Genomic DNA, 10,055 nt, shown 5'->3' on the forward strand with positions numbered 1-10,055 from the left:
TATAACTTCAAATATTTCTTGTATCACTTAAGTTACACCCCAGGATAATAATCCACTGTCATTTAGAAGACCCATGATTTTGAGTCACAACATCTAATTCAGGGTGTGTCTTCAGATTTCCTCTGACAGGCCAGGTAAGAATTTCATGAAATCCCCAGCATGGAACTCAGCACATGATAAATGCTTAATAAATGTTTGTTGAATCTGAATCTGAATGAGGGAATGGGAGAAAAAAAGATGTATGTATTAGGGGAAAATAGCTTTAAAATCTGTCCTATTAATTCAACGGCAACTTGGAATTTAATGAGTAAGAAAAGAGATTTGATTTAACTTCCATACACTTGCAAACATGGGCTGTGGATGAAATAGCAGCATGTCCATTACTTTAAGTAGCAGTAGCTGGGAATTAAAACCTAGGGCAGAATCAAGGGGACCCTTAAACTCTAGTCCTGCAAGTCACCAGTCTAATTAAAGAAATCATGGACCTTTACAAATGCCAAGGATTCTCTCAACTATTTCAAGTGGGACCTTGGAGAAGCACCCGGAAGAGCTATTTTTTAAAAAAAATCTCTCTTTAGCAGCTGCAACACACATTAGTAAGAAGCAGAAAGTGACCTTTTAATTTTGTTTAATAGATCCCATATTCAGTTTGGTCTCGTGCTCTTACCAATCCTTCTGTTTCTCCAAAATGAAAAATTGATAAATAAAAACAATAAGAATGCATTTGAGAAATTCTTGCAGATTCCTTCTTGGCTGATTTTCAGTGTAGAATGTATTTCCCTAAATCCTGCTTGTTAAACAATTGCAAGAGTAGGCTGGTTACTCATTTAATGACCATTTTGAAACCATCCTTACCCTTCCCAGGAAGGTCAAAGAGTAGCCTGTTATGTGGATGCCTAATGTAACTGGACAAAGGAAATTGCTTTCATCATTTTTGCTTTGTCCTTCCTAATTGGATCGAATGTCAACTTTCCACTCGATGTTCCCCAGCACACACATTTCTAATGCAGCCAGTTTAGGTCAATCTGCATCTGTCTCCATGTACCATGGGACTGCATACACTTTGGCAACATATTTATTTTGTGGGTTTCATTTCCATGTTAATTAGAATGTAGGCTCCTGGAATTTCCATTCTGAGGATGATAATCTTCTTAGAGTCAGCATGATGGAAACAGCTGCATGCTGTTTACTTTGTGAAAGATGGTGTTCCTTGCTCAGATGATCACTGGATGTTTACTTTCTAGATCAAAGATTGTGCCTCTGTGTCTTCTTACAGATTTATCAGAATATGTTAATTTATTGAGAACTTTCAAACTCAATTTTATTAGGCCATTGTGTTTTTTTTGGAAGGCATAATGAATAAAATTATTGGGAAATCAAATTTACTAATATGCATCTCATTCCTTTTTCTTCTACTGTAAACTCTGCTCTTTCTCCAAGCAGATTTGTTTTTTTAAAAGATTTATTTATTATTTATTTATTTTATTTATTTATTTTTGGCTGCATTGGGTGTTCATTGCTGCACGTGGGTTTTCGCTAGTTATGGTGAGTGGGGGATGCTCTTCATTGCGGTGTGCGGGTTTCCCACTGTGGTGGCTTCTCTTGTTGCGGAGCACAGGCTCTAGGCATGCGGGCTTCAGTAGCTGTGGCACAGGGACTCAATTGTTGTGGCTAGTGGGCTCTAGAGCGCAGGCTCAGTAGTTGTGACACATGGGCTTAGTTGCTCCATGGCATGTGGGATCTTCCTGGCCCAAGGAGTGGTTAAGAATCCCCTGCATTGGCAGGCAGATTCTTGACCACTGCACCACCAGGGAAGTCCCCAGATTGTTTTTTTAAGATTAACCATTTTTCTAATTACAAAGGTCTTATATGTCAAGTGAAGAAAATCTGGAAAATAGACAATCCCACTATTGTTAATATTTGATGGCTTTCTTTCCACATACATGTAGTAGATTTTTGTAAGATATTATTACTTTGTGTAGATAAATACACAGAGTAATAACAAATATTACTAACAAATATTATAATCTTAAATACTAATAAATAATATTATTTATAATAATATTATAATAAACAATAATAATAATAATAAATATTTTGGGCATCAGTCCCAAAATGCTTTTTTTTTAAATCAGCCATTCTTCTGAATCAAGAATTCATTAGATAATAAAATAAAGCAAATTATTCAATCCAACATTAACCTGTACTAAAGATTTATATGTGCCACCCACTTGCCTCTCTCTGGGATGGGTGGGAAGGGCACAAGAATAAGTAAGACACATCCTTGCTTTAAAAAATCTTATAAAAAAGCTTTTATCCCTTATAAACTACAGGGATAAAAACATAGTAAAAAATAATTATAAGGTAGGCTGTGATAATAATATTAACCATTACTGAGCACTAATTATGTACCTGGTACGTTTTATTCTCATACAGCTGTACAATGTGGGGACTCTTACTCTCCCCATTTTATAGATGAGGATGTTCAGGCTGAGAGACGTTAAATAGTGTGCCACCAATCACACAGCTAGTCAGTGGTAGAACTGGGATTTGAATCCAGCAATGTGATTTCAGCTAGGTTCTTCACCACTGTACTCTACCATAGGAGAGTATTTCAATTATAACATTTCTTCCATTTATAGAAACATAAAACTCTCTCAGAGTTTTCTTGCCATGAGCTATAGTATTCCACAGGGTCTGTCTAGTGTTCCTCATTCTAATCTTCTTCAGCAAAAGGACCAACAGTGGAAAATTCATTTTTCAGCTTGTAGGTCCATGAAAGCGGTCCTATTGTTAGAGCAATGGAAAGGGTAAGAAAGTCAAATAGTTTGACACTTTGCCACACTCATGGTCTGGGATAATTTTCTCTAAGATGACAGAGAGTGAATGCAGTCCACGAGATAACTCCTTTGGCATCTGAAGCCTTGACAAAAAACAAAAAGTAGTGAGTGCTTTTCAGTTAGAGGTTAAATTTGGCTATATAGAAGAGAAAACCCAGGTAATAGTGGCTTTTAAAATATGAATGTGTATTTATTTATTTTTGTTACATAACAAGGAGATTAAGGTTGGCCTCCAGGGATGGTCTGATGGCTCCATGATATTATCAGAGTCCTTGCTTCTTCTATCCTTTCTCCTAGTTATCATGTGCTTGTGGTCACAGGTGAGCTGCTCCAGCCATCACATTCAGGTTCCAGGAAGGAAGGAGAAGGGCAAAGGAGAATAAAGGGCCTATGATAAGTGATTCAGTTCCCTTTAAAGGCCTTTTCCAGAAGCCTTCATTTTAGAATATGGATGTTTGTTTGCATGAATGAATGAATGTTCTAGGCTAGTCCCTTCTTTTAAGAAAGTTAAAGTGAGGTACCAAGGACAGACCTTGTGGAGTACTTGGATCTACAAGGAGGAGATCTTCCTTGAAAGGAGCACACTCTTTCTTTTTCAAATGAATGAGTATATTCATACTCCTGTTCCTAGAACTGAGAACTAGGTAGACTGGAAAAGAATGGTACTCAATAGTGAGAGTCCTATTTATTAGGGACATAGTTCCAAATGTTCTGAGGCCAAGACAGGTATTTCCTTGTAAAGAAAATCCAAAGTTTTCACAAGAGATTTTTTTTTTGGATGTTATAATAATAATACACAATGCCGGGACTTCCGAGGTGGCGCAGTGGTTAAGAATCGCCTGCCAATGCAGGGGACATGGGTTCGAGCCCTGGGCCAGGAAGATCCCACATGCCGCGGAGCAACTAAGCCCTAGCCACAACAATTGAGCCTGTGCTCTAGAGCCCATGAGCCACAACTATTGAGCCTGTGTGCCACAACTATTGAAGCCCAAGTGCCTAGAGCCTGTGCTCTGCAACAAAAGAAGCCACCACAATGAGGAGCCTGTGCACCACTACAAAGAGCAGCCCCCACTCACTGCAACCAAAAAGAAAGCCCACGCACAGCAAAAAAGATCCAATACAGCCAATAAAATACATAAATAAATAAACTATACTCCAATAAAAATTAAAAAAAAATAAAAATAAATTAAAAATGAGGCTATTGTTTAGTTTTAGAGAGCACAATTAATATACTAGGAAAGTATTAAAATGCTTTGGTGATGTCCATTGGTTTAGGGGCTTTGGGAGCCCTGCGAGCAATGACTCCATAATTTGTGGTTCTATATTCAATCTGATTAGCCAGTAATATTTGGCAAAGCCACCAAGTACTTGCTGCAACCTCATCTTCCCCACCCCCTTCTTCCTGACACATACAAAGTTGATAAAACTCCGGGAAGGTCTGCATTCTCACTAACAGATACCTCTGATTTTCTCTCATTTGATCAAGGTCACAGAACATCTCTCTTTCAGGTCTCATAAAATTTAAATCCTTCTCTCTTGCCATAATCAGGTCCCTAACCCATGATGCCAACCAGAGTTTTGTGGGATAGTTATTTATTTATTTATTTAGTCTAAGATTATGGTCAAAGCAGTATCATTCTCTAAGGACAGCAGTCCTTTGCTCTAAACTCTGTTTTCCTGCAGAGTTTTCCATCTTTGTATCTGAAGGAGTTATACACCATTATGATTATCACTCCTAGTCAGCCTCTACGGTTGTTCTTTAACCCTATTTTTACCCAAAAGAAGGTTGCAGAAAGTCAATTTCATTTCCTCTCCCTAAGAGGTGTAAGAGTCTTGCCACAAAGGACGAACATCAGCGAGCAGAAGAGTTGGATCGGTTACAATGAACTGTCATTTGGTATTACTGAAACAAAGAATCTTGGGCCATTGTCCAAAACCTCACTTTTTATTCAGCTATTTTAGCATCACACTAATGAAGTACAGGACTTGGAAATACAAATAAATTAATTAGAAATGAGGAGGTAAAAGCAAGGGGTGAGGACGAAAAGTCTCGAGTAGCTGCTTTGGGGAGCATGTGGGGTACAGGGAGGACTACTCTTCTTCATCAGAGCCTGATGCTGTTACTCTTTTTCTAAACCAGGTACATAACAAAGACAGCAATGGAAGCTAATTAAAACATCTGAGACTGAGAAATTCCTGGGGAGATAATTATCTATTTTTATCTAAATTAATGCTTCTGAACATTACACGTATTTATCCATCAAATCTGTACTGAGTCTCTACTATGTACCAGCCAGTGTTCTAGATGCTGAATAGTAAACACGGTAGAAAAAATTCTGTCCTCAAGAGGGTTATAAATGGGAGTTGACAACTAACAAATATACAGTATATGAAATACAAATAGCATAACATAATATTGTATACAACATATGCTTAAATATAAAATTTATTACATATTAATAAAATATATAAATAATATTAAATGTTGTATAAAACAATGAAAATACACAATAAAATGGGTAAGTGCTATGAAGAAAATCAAGTAGGGTACAGGGTACTGGTGTACCTAGTGAGTTTGACATCCTGAGCAGATCATTTTTTAATATATTTCTCCTTTATATGGCAAAATTATTATGGGAAAAGTTATATTTAATAATTATGAAAGAAAACGTGTGGCAGACACACTCTAAGAGGACCTACCTGCTGCCTACCCACCAGCGTTCACTGCTGTGTACTCCCCTCGAGTTAGGCCGGGCTTGTGACTTGCTGCTAACCAATAGAAGAAGGTAAAGGGGATGGGATGGGATTCGAGGTTACATAAAATGGCAACCCATCCTGCTTCTAGGCTCTCTCACTTGTTGGCTTTGAGGAAGCAAAGGTTACGTTGGGAAGGCCCACGTGGCACGGAGTTGAAAGCAGTCTCTGGCTTGGCCAACATCCAGCAAGAAACAGAGGCCCTGTGTCCAGCATCTCATGAGGAACTGAATCTTGCCAACAACCATGTAAGCACGGGTCCTTCTCCAGCCTAACCTCAGCTGACACCTTGATTGCAGTCATGGGCGCCCTGAATTGAAGAGCCCAGCCTAGCCATGCCCTCATTCCTGACCCACAGACGTGATGAGGTGATGAATGTGTGTTCCTAAAGGCTGCTAAGTTTGTGGTAATATTTTTATATGGCAATCAGTAACTAATACAAAACACATGTTAACAATGGCCAGAAAAGAAGGGCAGATAGTGAAATTTTTGTTTTATCAAACTTCATATTTATAAACACACCAGTAAAAAAAAAATTAATAAAAAGTAAAATAAAGATAAATAAAAGATAAAAAAGGAAAATGGATTAAAAAATCAAAAATATATTAATTTTTTTGGAAAAGAGGAAATATTGGCCTATCATAGGACTGAATAAATAAATTTATGGTTTTTGTTTTTAAGCTGTAACATCTGCAAATGTGTCAATGGCTTTCTCAAAATAGATCTCTTTTGCATATTCATGTTCAACAGAGTACAGCTCGATTTGTTAATTTATCATTCCCTGTAGTTGATCCTTACATAGGAATTTGTCTATACCATACATGGCTTGGGATGGCCAGCTGTACCCAAAGGAAGCTCAGTGACTCTGAAGTATTACAAATTTACTTACAAATAACATGTATCGTCCTGTCTACCTGTGTCAGGGGCTGACTATATAGCTCAGAGTTCTCTGAAATAACTTCCAAGTAGAATACCATGTCCAGGGACTTGCCTGGTGGCACAGTGATTAAGAATCTGCCTGCCAATGCAGGGGACACAGGTTGGAGCCCTGGTCTGGGAAGATTCCCACATGCCGAGGAGCAACTAAGCCCATGCACCACAACTATTGAGCCTGCGCTCTAGAGTCTGTGAGCCACAGCTATTGAACCCATGTGCCACAACTACTGAAGACCACGTGCCTAGAGCCTGTGCTCCACAACAAGAGAAGCCACCGAAATGAGGAGCCCCTGCACCACAATGAAGAGTAGTCCTTGCTCGCTGCAACTAGAGAAAGCCCGTGTGCAGCAATGAAGACCCACTGCAGCCCAATAAATAAATAAATAAATAAATTTATTTTAAAAAAAAAGAAAATAAACCATGTCCAAGCACTTTCAACTAGAACACCATGTTTCTGTAAACAGCCTCAATGCCCATTGACAGGTGAATGGATAAAGAAGATGTGGTGCATATATACAATGGAATACTACTCGGCCATAAAAAAAATGAAATAATGCAATTTGCAGCAACATGGATGGACTTAGAGATTATCATACTAAGTCAAGTAAGTCAGAAAGAGAAAGACAAATATTTGATATCACTTATATGTGGAATCTAAAATATGACACAAATGAACTTATCTACGAAACAGAAACAGACTCACAGACATAGAGAACAGACTTGTGGTTGCCAACGGCAGTGGTGGTGGAGGATGGATTGTGAGTTTGGGATTAGCAGATGCAAACTAGTATATATAGAATGGATAAACAAAGTCCTACTGTATAGCGCAGGGAACTATATTCAATATCCTGTGATAAACCATAATGGAAAAGAATATGAAAAAGAATGTATAACTGAATCACTTTGCTGTACGGTAGAAATTAACACAACATTGTAAATTCTATACTTCAATTTTAAAAAAAAGTAGAACACCATGTTTGTTAAAGAATAAGTGATTAAAATGTGCTAATTTCAAGTGTGCATTATAGATTTTTAGAAAAGTAATCAGAGGACTTCCCTGGTGGCTCAGTGGTTAAAAATCCACCCACCAATGCAGGGAACACAGGTTTGATCCCTGGGCCAGGAAGAGCTCACATTCTGCGGAGCAACTAAGCCCATGTGCCACAACTATTGAGCCTGCACTCTAGAGCCCACAAGCCACAACTACTGAAGCCAGGGCGCCTAGAGCTTGTGCTCCACAACAAGACAAGGCACTGCCCTGAGAAGCCCCTGCACCACAACGAAGAGAAGCCCCTGCTCGCCACAACTAGAGAAAGCAGACGCACAGCAACGAAGACCCAATGCAGCCAATTAAAAAAAAAAAAAAGGAATCACTGTGACTGTCTAGCACTTAGATCAAGGAAAGGTTTGTTTTTGCTTTTTTCTCAGGAGAGTATTCCATCACTGACGTTGTTTAGAATTCCTGGTGCACGGTGATAATAAAAAGCAGATTGGGTTTGAGTCAGTTTTATTATTGCTGGTCTGCATCTGGGGCACGCTCCACCCCAACCTGCGGGGAGATAGGGAGTACGGAGGGCACTATTAGGTGTAGGGTTTCCAGGGAGGGGCTCTCTGATGTGGTAATATTTGAGCAGAGATCTCGGGAAGTGAGAGAATGAGCTATGCTACTATCTAGAAGAGGATTCCAGCAAGCACAAAAGTTCTGAGGCTGGAATGCAGCTGGTGTGTTCAAGGACCAGTAAGAAACCAGGGGGCTGAAGCAAGAATGAGGGGAGTGTAAGAGCTGAACAAGTTAGAGAAGCAGCCAGTCAGGAGGAAGGGAGGGAAGGCAGGGAGGCACGTAGGACCTGTTTCCATCACAGTCCTTTACGTGGGGTGGCATGCACTTGGGGCTGGATTTCCAGTTGGAAAACCCCATTTGAATCAAATATTTTCCACTGAATAGAACTGTTTCCCAGTGTAGAAAGTGAGGATCATAAAACCTATCTTGTAGGGCCATTGTGCTTATTAAATGAATTAAGTGATATTTGTGCAAGTGCTTTGTAATCTGTAAAGTACCGTGATAAGGAAACCACTCGGTGTTTACACGCTCAAGAACCAGGGAGGTGGAGACATTCCAAGCCGAGCGCTCTGCGCCCTGCTGTCCTCTTCCTTAACTGCCCCCTGCACTGATTTCCAGCACCTTTTCCACACTGTCTTCCCCTTCAAGCAGGAGGCCTTGGTGAACACAGCCAGGCAAGCGTGCTTCTCACCAGCATGACAGGAGGTGTATAACCGCCCACAGTGATAACGTTTAAACCAAGCTAAACAGTATAAGATAACTTTCATTTGCAAATCTGAAGAGTGAAATTACAGGGTTCGGCTCTAATAGAGGGGGGAAATGAAGCTCAGGATCATTATTTCCACATCTAAGATTAGCAGCTGGAAAATACAGTACATTTGTAAAATGACAGTGTCAAAGATACCCCAGTTTTGCGTGACACCAGCCCCCATGCAAAAGAGGAATCACTGCAGAGAGTAGAAATGGAGACATTGTTCTCCTAGAGGTCATGCCAGATGGACAACGCTGAGTGTTTGCCACATCCCAGACCAGGCTACTGTGACATCATTTGTTGAAACTACTGATAAAGGTCTTTGAAAAATAGCTGCTTACCCAAAGGAAAACATGAGCTGTCTTTCCATTCTTTTTCTTTTTCATAGGTCAGAAGAAAGTGTTCTTTGCTTGAAGAAGAACTCCCTTGTATAAATCAAGTAGGGAAGATGGGGATGGAAGGAGTAAATGTAGGAGTAAGAAGTTGTCCCAGGAGAAATTGAGCATCTCCCTTACATTTCCATGGGTTATATATTTCTGTGTCATAGTCAGTAATTTACTGGGGTGCTTGGCTTCCAACAGACCTGGGTTTGAAACCTTGAATTTCCATTGACTTGTGGGACCTGGGGCAAGCTACTTAACATTTCTAAGTTTCTGTTTTCTCGTTCAGTGAGAGAAGATAGGAAGAGAAAATGTATGTAAACCACAGTACGATGTTCAATAGATTCTGGCTATTTGTATTAGCATTGGGGGGAAATTGCAGAAAAGGCTTACAGAGAAAAAGCATAAGAATTAGGGAAAATAATCAACTTTAAGAATCATTCTTGGGGCTTCCTAGGTGGTGCAGTGGTTGAGAATCCACCTGCCAATGCAGGGGACATGGGTTCCATCCCTGCTCCAGGAAGATCCCACATGCCATGGAGCAACTAAGCCCGTGTGCTACAACTACTGAGCCCATGTCTGTAACTACTGAAGCCCACGTGCCTAGAGCCCGTTCTCTGTAACAAGAGAAGCCACAGCAATGAGGAGACTGCGCACCATAATGAAGAGTAGCTCCTGCTCGCCATAACTAAAAGAAAGCCTGCACACAGCAAAAAAGACCCAACACAGCCAATAAAATAAATAAATAAATAAATAAATTTATTAAAAAAAAAGAATCATTCTTAGTTTCCTAGGATTTGTCTAACATCCATCCGCTGTAATGCTTAATCTAT

Source organism: Hippopotamus amphibius, chromosome 12, assembly GCF_030028045.1.
Source record: "Hippopotamus amphibius kiboko isolate mHipAmp2 chromosome 12, mHipAmp2.hap2, whole genome shotgun sequence".
NCBI lineage: Eukaryota > Metazoa > Chordata > Mammalia > Artiodactyla > Hippopotamidae > Hippopotamus > Hippopotamus amphibius.